Genomic DNA, 6,400 nt, shown 5'->3' on the forward strand with positions numbered 1-6,400 from the left:
ATAACCCAGTTCATTTTTCCCTGCTGAATTCTGCAGCTGATTTAACCTAATGCTCTCTAGACACAAACAATAAAAATTTAATATAATCTCACTTGCCTTTCCAAACAGAGTTTTCCTTCAAGGTTGTATTTTCACCTAGATCTTGAGCTTTAGGATATTTGTGTGAAAGGACTTCTGCCATGGCTCTAAAAGACTTCCCTTCTGTAATTAAGTGTCGGCCACCTGGTTTCTAAATCCAATTACGACAGAAAAAGTGGGAGTGAACTGCTAGCCTATTCTATGTCTGTGTATTGCAGCCATATGCTCTTTCTCCCCGCTATTCAAAATGATGCCTGAACTTCAAAAGAAGCAGAAAAGACAGCCGGTAATGGCAGCAGGGCACGTTTGCAACTCAGATAAATTGGTGGATGACCTTCAAATTCCTGGTCTTTCTCCATCTTTCATAGCACACTGCAGGTTCACAAAGCCACTCCCATGGCTTGACACCCCCCACCCCACCAGGAGTTGCATGACATTAGAGAATAAATAAGAAAAAGACTGACTGTTGTCAATTCAATGACAATATTTCTAAACTTAAATAACCATCCTCTCCCTGGCAAGTGCCTGGCACAGAGGAAATGCTCAGTAAATACTGGCTGAACAAACAGATGAATGTCTATGGCTCACTTTGATGGGAGAGGAAGAGGGGGCGGGAGATTTCACTTGTTACTGGAATTCTGTGTCTCAAGTATCTTAAATTAACTCAATCATAAGAATATTTAATAAACAAACAGAAGATTCCTCTAACTTTTCCTTCACACTGTGACTTTGGATGCTGCTTCCCCTTTACTATAACCAGATAAATGAATTCAGATAAATAAACTAACCAAATTGCTCACTGACAGTGGTTATTAGCTTCTAATCGCTTAAAAAGCATCCCTTTCAGAGCAAGTCAGTAGCACTTGGTCTATCGTTCACTATCAAGGTATCCTAATGGCTCAGCAGTCCTCTAACAATTGACTGCATTTCTTCCAGCAGTGAGCAGATAAGCTGTCCTGTCAAGCATTATCTTTGACAATCTTAAATAGATACAGTCCAGAATCTGTTTCTTTGTCAAGTCTAGGCATATTCATGTTTCAAAGACAAATGAAAGACAACATTAAAAAAAAAAAAAAGGTCTTAGCCATCTTGTTAGACTTAATAATCAGTTTTTTAAAATACTTGGTCACTACCATTTCAACTAAAATGTATACTACTATTGTTCAGTGTATTACCCAAATGCACACACAAAAGAGGATCAGCATGTTAAAACATCCTCTGCAGTGACAAAGCTACTTTTTTCAAAGTAAATTAAGTTCCAGGTATGATATGTAAGGAACATGAGTATTACCCTGAGAGTACTCAAGACACAGGTGGGCTATAAAGTTTGGGGAGAAAAAAAAAGAGTAACAATCTGCCTGATATTTTTCTTTTCTTGGGATAAACACAAATACCATCAGTAGCTAGGGTGGGGTTTCAGGAAGACAGTTCCTAACCTTAGATTTTCATTGTCTACTGGAAGTTATTTGGATGCCACCTGAAACATACCATCTTCTTCATCTACAGTTGATGGCATCTTGAACTCTTTTCTCCTTTACATTTTAAATTCACAACCTCTGTATATTCTTTCCTCATAATGTCTTGAAATTATCCCTTCCTTTCACCTCATTGAATTGTTATTACTTTAATTGCCTTTTAATTGATGATCTTTTTCAGACTCTTCAATCCATTTTATACAATCCAGATGGTTTATTCTTAAAACTAAAAATGACAATAATCAATTTTTAAAAGGCTACCATTTGGGGATCTCAGGTGCCAAATGTTATAAGTACCTTATGTAAGTTATCTTATTTAACCCTAACAGTGACATAATGTCATAAGTACCACCATTATCTTCATTTCTTTGTTAGATGAGAAAACTACAGGCTTGTAAGATAATTAACTTGACTATAAGATCATGTCTGTTTTTGAACTTGGGAATTCCATGAGATTTCAAGTTCCCTGCCTTCGCCACTACAACTCTGTCTTCCCAAAACACATAATTTAATGCTCCCAAACACACAACTGCCAAACTCCATATCTGTAATGCAACCAACTCCACAGCACTAGTGCCCAGTACAGACACCAGTGCCTATTGAATATATTGCCCTCTTCTGTGCCATACTCATTTCAGATCCCTAAGTTTTGCTCATGACACTGCACTGATCAGAGCACCCTCCTTCTTCCCTACCCTAGATATCCAAACCCTGGTCCCCAGGTCACGTCCTGTTTATTAACTGCTGTCACAAAATTTCCTCACCCGTTGTCTTCCCATCCTTCTCCCAGCATCTCTAGCACAAATAATCATGTCTGTAAGTCTGGTAACCTCAAATAAGGTTATGTTTGATGCACACAAACACTGATCTTTTAGCTTCCTCTATTTGCTATATAATTGTCAATAGTGGTAGGTGGTAGGCACATAGAGAAGGTGTTCAATAAACATTTGCTAGCATGACGTGAATATAAGTAACCACTTAAGACTATGAAAAGGAATGTGTAGAGTCTCCATTTTATACTGTAAGGTTTTCAATGACATTTCATGGTCTATTAATGTCTAATTGCATGTTTTGTTCATCACGTAAACAGTTTTGGCTACTTAGTCAATGTGCCATCTTAACACTAATAACTTCTGTATTCTCATTTCTGCTATATTTTAGGTTTTCAGTATTTATCTTATTTTTAAAAATAGATCAGCAGTAACAAGTGACAAGTCTCAGAGCTTCAGGTTGACTTGCTTCCTCGTTATCATCTTACCTTTAAAAATCCAACTAGTGATTCTGTGATTGAGGAAGGGAAAAGGAAACTCTCTTCTTTGTCTGTATCTTTATAATCTTTCCTTTTGTGTTTTTCCTGATCCTTAATGATTAATCTGTCACTGTCTTATCTTTTCTTGTTTTAATCGTGAAGGCCCTCATTGCCCATGCTATTTCATTTGTCTAGGACTGAGCTCATCAAGACTCTGACCCCGTTAACCCAACTGGTACCCTATTTCTGATTCACTATGCTATTGACAACTGTCAGTGGCCTGATATATTGGATTTAAGATCATCTGGCCCCAGTCATTTTTCACTATAAATGAAGTAACTGGAATGACAGATGATCCTTTCAGCAGCATGCTAGACCACAGAGGAAGGAGGGAGAATGGAGGAACCACAAAGAAAAGCAGAGTCCCCGAGGACGAAAGTGGCATCAGTGCTGACAGGGAAGAGGGTTAGTAGGCTGGGTCAAGGTGGTTACTTTGGCAACTATTAATACCTGCCCAGGGTTTTACCATCCCTGCAGACCACAACTAATTTCTGTATATTGAGCCCATGGCTTTAGTCTCTATAATTTAGCACTGTAGACAAATGAAGATTCTGTGCTTATCACCCCTGGCACACCATCCTATCCCTAGTAAGAGAAGCTAGACTTGAAGATTGAAACACTGGTTTGAAGTTCCAACTCCACCTTGGACAAAATCACTAAAACTTGGTTTCCTTGTTGCAAAATGTAAATAATAATGCTCATTCTGTTTTCTTCAAAAGGTGGAAGAGAACCCAAAAGGTATAATAGACATGAAAATGGTTTGAAGAAAAAGTTTTAAGTATCATACAATTTAAGACATATTATTGTGATTCTGACATGTATTCCTCTCAAACTACAGAAATGTGAGCAATCTGAAGCATCCATAACATCATTTTTGTCCCCTAGCTATTTCCATGGAGCCTCCCCTTCCAGCTTCTCATGTAGACAACGGGACCAGGGAATCATTCCCAGGTAGACATTTCAAGGAATAATCATAATATCTAATATTCCAAGCTGAGATATGATTCAGACACTTTTCTTATATCCAACAAGTAAACACAATAGAAAAAAATAGGATTAACCACACATCTTAATTAGGGCATGAGTTTTCATTTTACAGAGATTAAACCCAGGTTTCCTTGGAACAGCCAGCTTCCCTGTTGTGAGACTAAACAAAACTCAATAAAGAAAAATACAACTCCATACACAACTTTTCAGGCAAACATGTGCTGAATAAACAGTGAAGCACACCTTTATTTGAAGAGTGGAAATACATAAGCCCATCTTCTTCCTTTTGATTCTATACTTACATGTAGCACCAAACCATATCAGTAATATCACAGTATGGTATTGGAAAGTTTAGCATGAAATGCCAGAATACGATGGTAAGAAGCTTCCTTTGAACACAAAGATAAATCCACATCTCCCTAATTAATTCTGTTGCTGTAGCTACACCAGACTCCCTGAGTCTTGGGACTTTTGTGAAGAAACGCAATTAATATCAAGTCTGCGGCAAAAGTGCTTGGTTAGTATGACAAATGTAACGCCTCTACTTTAGTCATAAAAGTCTATCCTTAAATCTCAACTGTGTGTAAAAGTAAGTAGCAATGTTCTGATCCTGTGAAACCTCACCCCGGTTTTGAGGTTTTTTTTTTCAATAGATGCTGACGGCACTGGCTTAGAACCCTGTAGGCTCTTGGCTTAAATGAGATTCCTTGGAGCCCAACAGCATTACGCCTGATACAGGAAGTACACAAAAAGGAGGGGGAGGCATACAAATTTTGGCCTCCCATTTTGCTCCCTATAGAAGAAATCGTTCAGAGCTTCCTCTCTCCCCCTTAAGTTTCAAACTAAAACTTCCAAACAATGAAGGCAAATACTTTAAAGAAGCCTCTCTCCTCTCTTCCACAGCAGCTCTGCCCTGAAATGAAGTGCCGAGATCCTAGGAGACCCTTGGGATCGCTTGGGAAGGCAGATTTCTCATCGTTAAGAACTCCTACTCTTAAGAGTCTTTTGCTGTTTCCTCACAAGCCAGGACTCTACAGGTTCAGAATATACACAGGTCAGGTTCTGTCGGTGACCAAGATGCACACGAGACATCTGGGCACCTCTAGACAGCACCTCCCAACAACCATTCTAGAGTCTCAGGCAGCGCCTGACCTCCGCATCTAACCCGCAGGCCCTTTTTCCAATTAAGGGACCTTTCCAAGGAGCATCCTCCCGCCGCATCCTGGGGGTCCAGCCAGGGTCAGAGTAAGGAGGTTTCAGTGACATCTCTGCGCCAGGCTCTCAACTGTTTGCTTTCTGCAAAGTAACAACCCATTTCGGTGGCCACCGCAACCCTCATCATTCCTCAGCTGCTGAGCACTGTTTGGCATACGGGGGCATTGCGATCGATGCTTTGAAAGGGGGAAATCGCAGTCTTCGGGAACTTCTCTATCACCGCTGTGAGACTGGGAGGCGAGAGAGAGAAGAAAGAAAAGCCCACACAAAAGCAGCTAGCCCTGCAAGCTCCGCCAGCACAAAGGCCCGCTCGCTGGTGCGGAGCCCGGAGGCTGGGCAGGAGCGAGGAGTGCGGCGAGTGCTCCCAGGCCTGAGCGCCGCGCCCAGAGCGCCCGGGGCTGCCCCTGTTTACCCGGCGCCAGGCACCACGTTCCGGCTGGGGCGCAGGGCGCACGCCAGGTGCGCCCCAGACTGCCGCGCTCCCGGGACTGCACAACTCCCGGGGCGACCCCGCACCGCCCCGAGCTCCGGCTCCAGCTCCGTCTCTGCCCCGGCCCCGGGTCTGCAGCCGCGGCCGCCCGCGTAGCAGGAGCAGGGCCCGTCCTTACCTGTGCGCCTTCAGAAGCAGAGCAGCGCCCGGGGAGCGGCAGCGCCCGCACTCAGCATCCCAGTGGCGGCCCCTGCAGCGGTGGCGGCCCGCTCCACAGTCTGGGATGCCAGGGGGAGGTCGCTTCGCTTTGTTGCTTATTCATGAGGCCGAGGTTACCGCTGCGGATTGGACGGATGATGTGCCCGCCCCGGCTCCGCTGCCACTGACACCCGATGCGGTCACCCCAAGCCCCTTCTCTCCCACTTCTTCACATGTGCTCCAGGTCTGAGGACCGAGTGAGGGGGCAGGTCCTGCTATGGACCCGGCGCTTGAGACCCTTCCCGAGACCCCCTGCCCTACTGCCCTTCTTCGAAGCCTAGGCTTCTACGACAGCTTTCCCTCAGTGTCTACGAAGAAGAAACCAGGCTCCGTTTTCTCTAGAAGAACCCCAGTTTCTCTGGTCCTTGGGTTGGGCAAGGGGCGCAAGTCAGAGGCTGAAGGACCTGACTTGTGAAATTGTACGGTGTAGCCGTACCCTGAACGGGACCCTGTAAAAGTAGCCCTACACAGTGTTTCACTTTTCAATCACGCAGAGGTTGAAAATAAGTGCCAATTAGAAGTAGGGTTTATTGAACCCTTTACTCCTGCCATGCACAATGCTAAGTGCTTGCTTCACTCATTACCGCTTGCTTAATCTACCCAATAACCATGAAAGGTAGATTTTGGTAGTCCCCATTTAGCAGGCTG

At 43.6% G+C, this 6,400-nt stretch overlaps 1 protein-coding gene across 1 annotated transcript in view; it reads right to left on the minus strand.

Moving 5' to 3' along the window:
• The window catches only part of ARMH4 (armadillo like helical domain containing 4), a 114,095-nt gene extending 108,374 nt beyond the window's left edge, over nucleotides 1–5,721 (minus strand). The window contains exon 1 of the mRNA XM_090272061.1: nucleotides 5,673–5,721. The gene's annotated coding sequence lies outside the window, so the exon portion shown is untranslated. The remainder of the gene's footprint in view (nucleotides 1–5,672) is intronic.
• Between the last annotated feature and the right edge of the window lie 679 nt (nucleotides 5,722–6,400).

The sequence above is a fragment of the Furipterus horrens genome, unplaced genomic scaffold (genome assembly GCF_987537825.1).
Source record: "Furipterus horrens unplaced genomic scaffold, mFurHor1.1.pri manual_scaffold_3, whole genome shotgun sequence".
NCBI lineage: Eukaryota > Metazoa > Chordata > Mammalia > Chiroptera > Furipteridae > Furipterus > Furipterus horrens.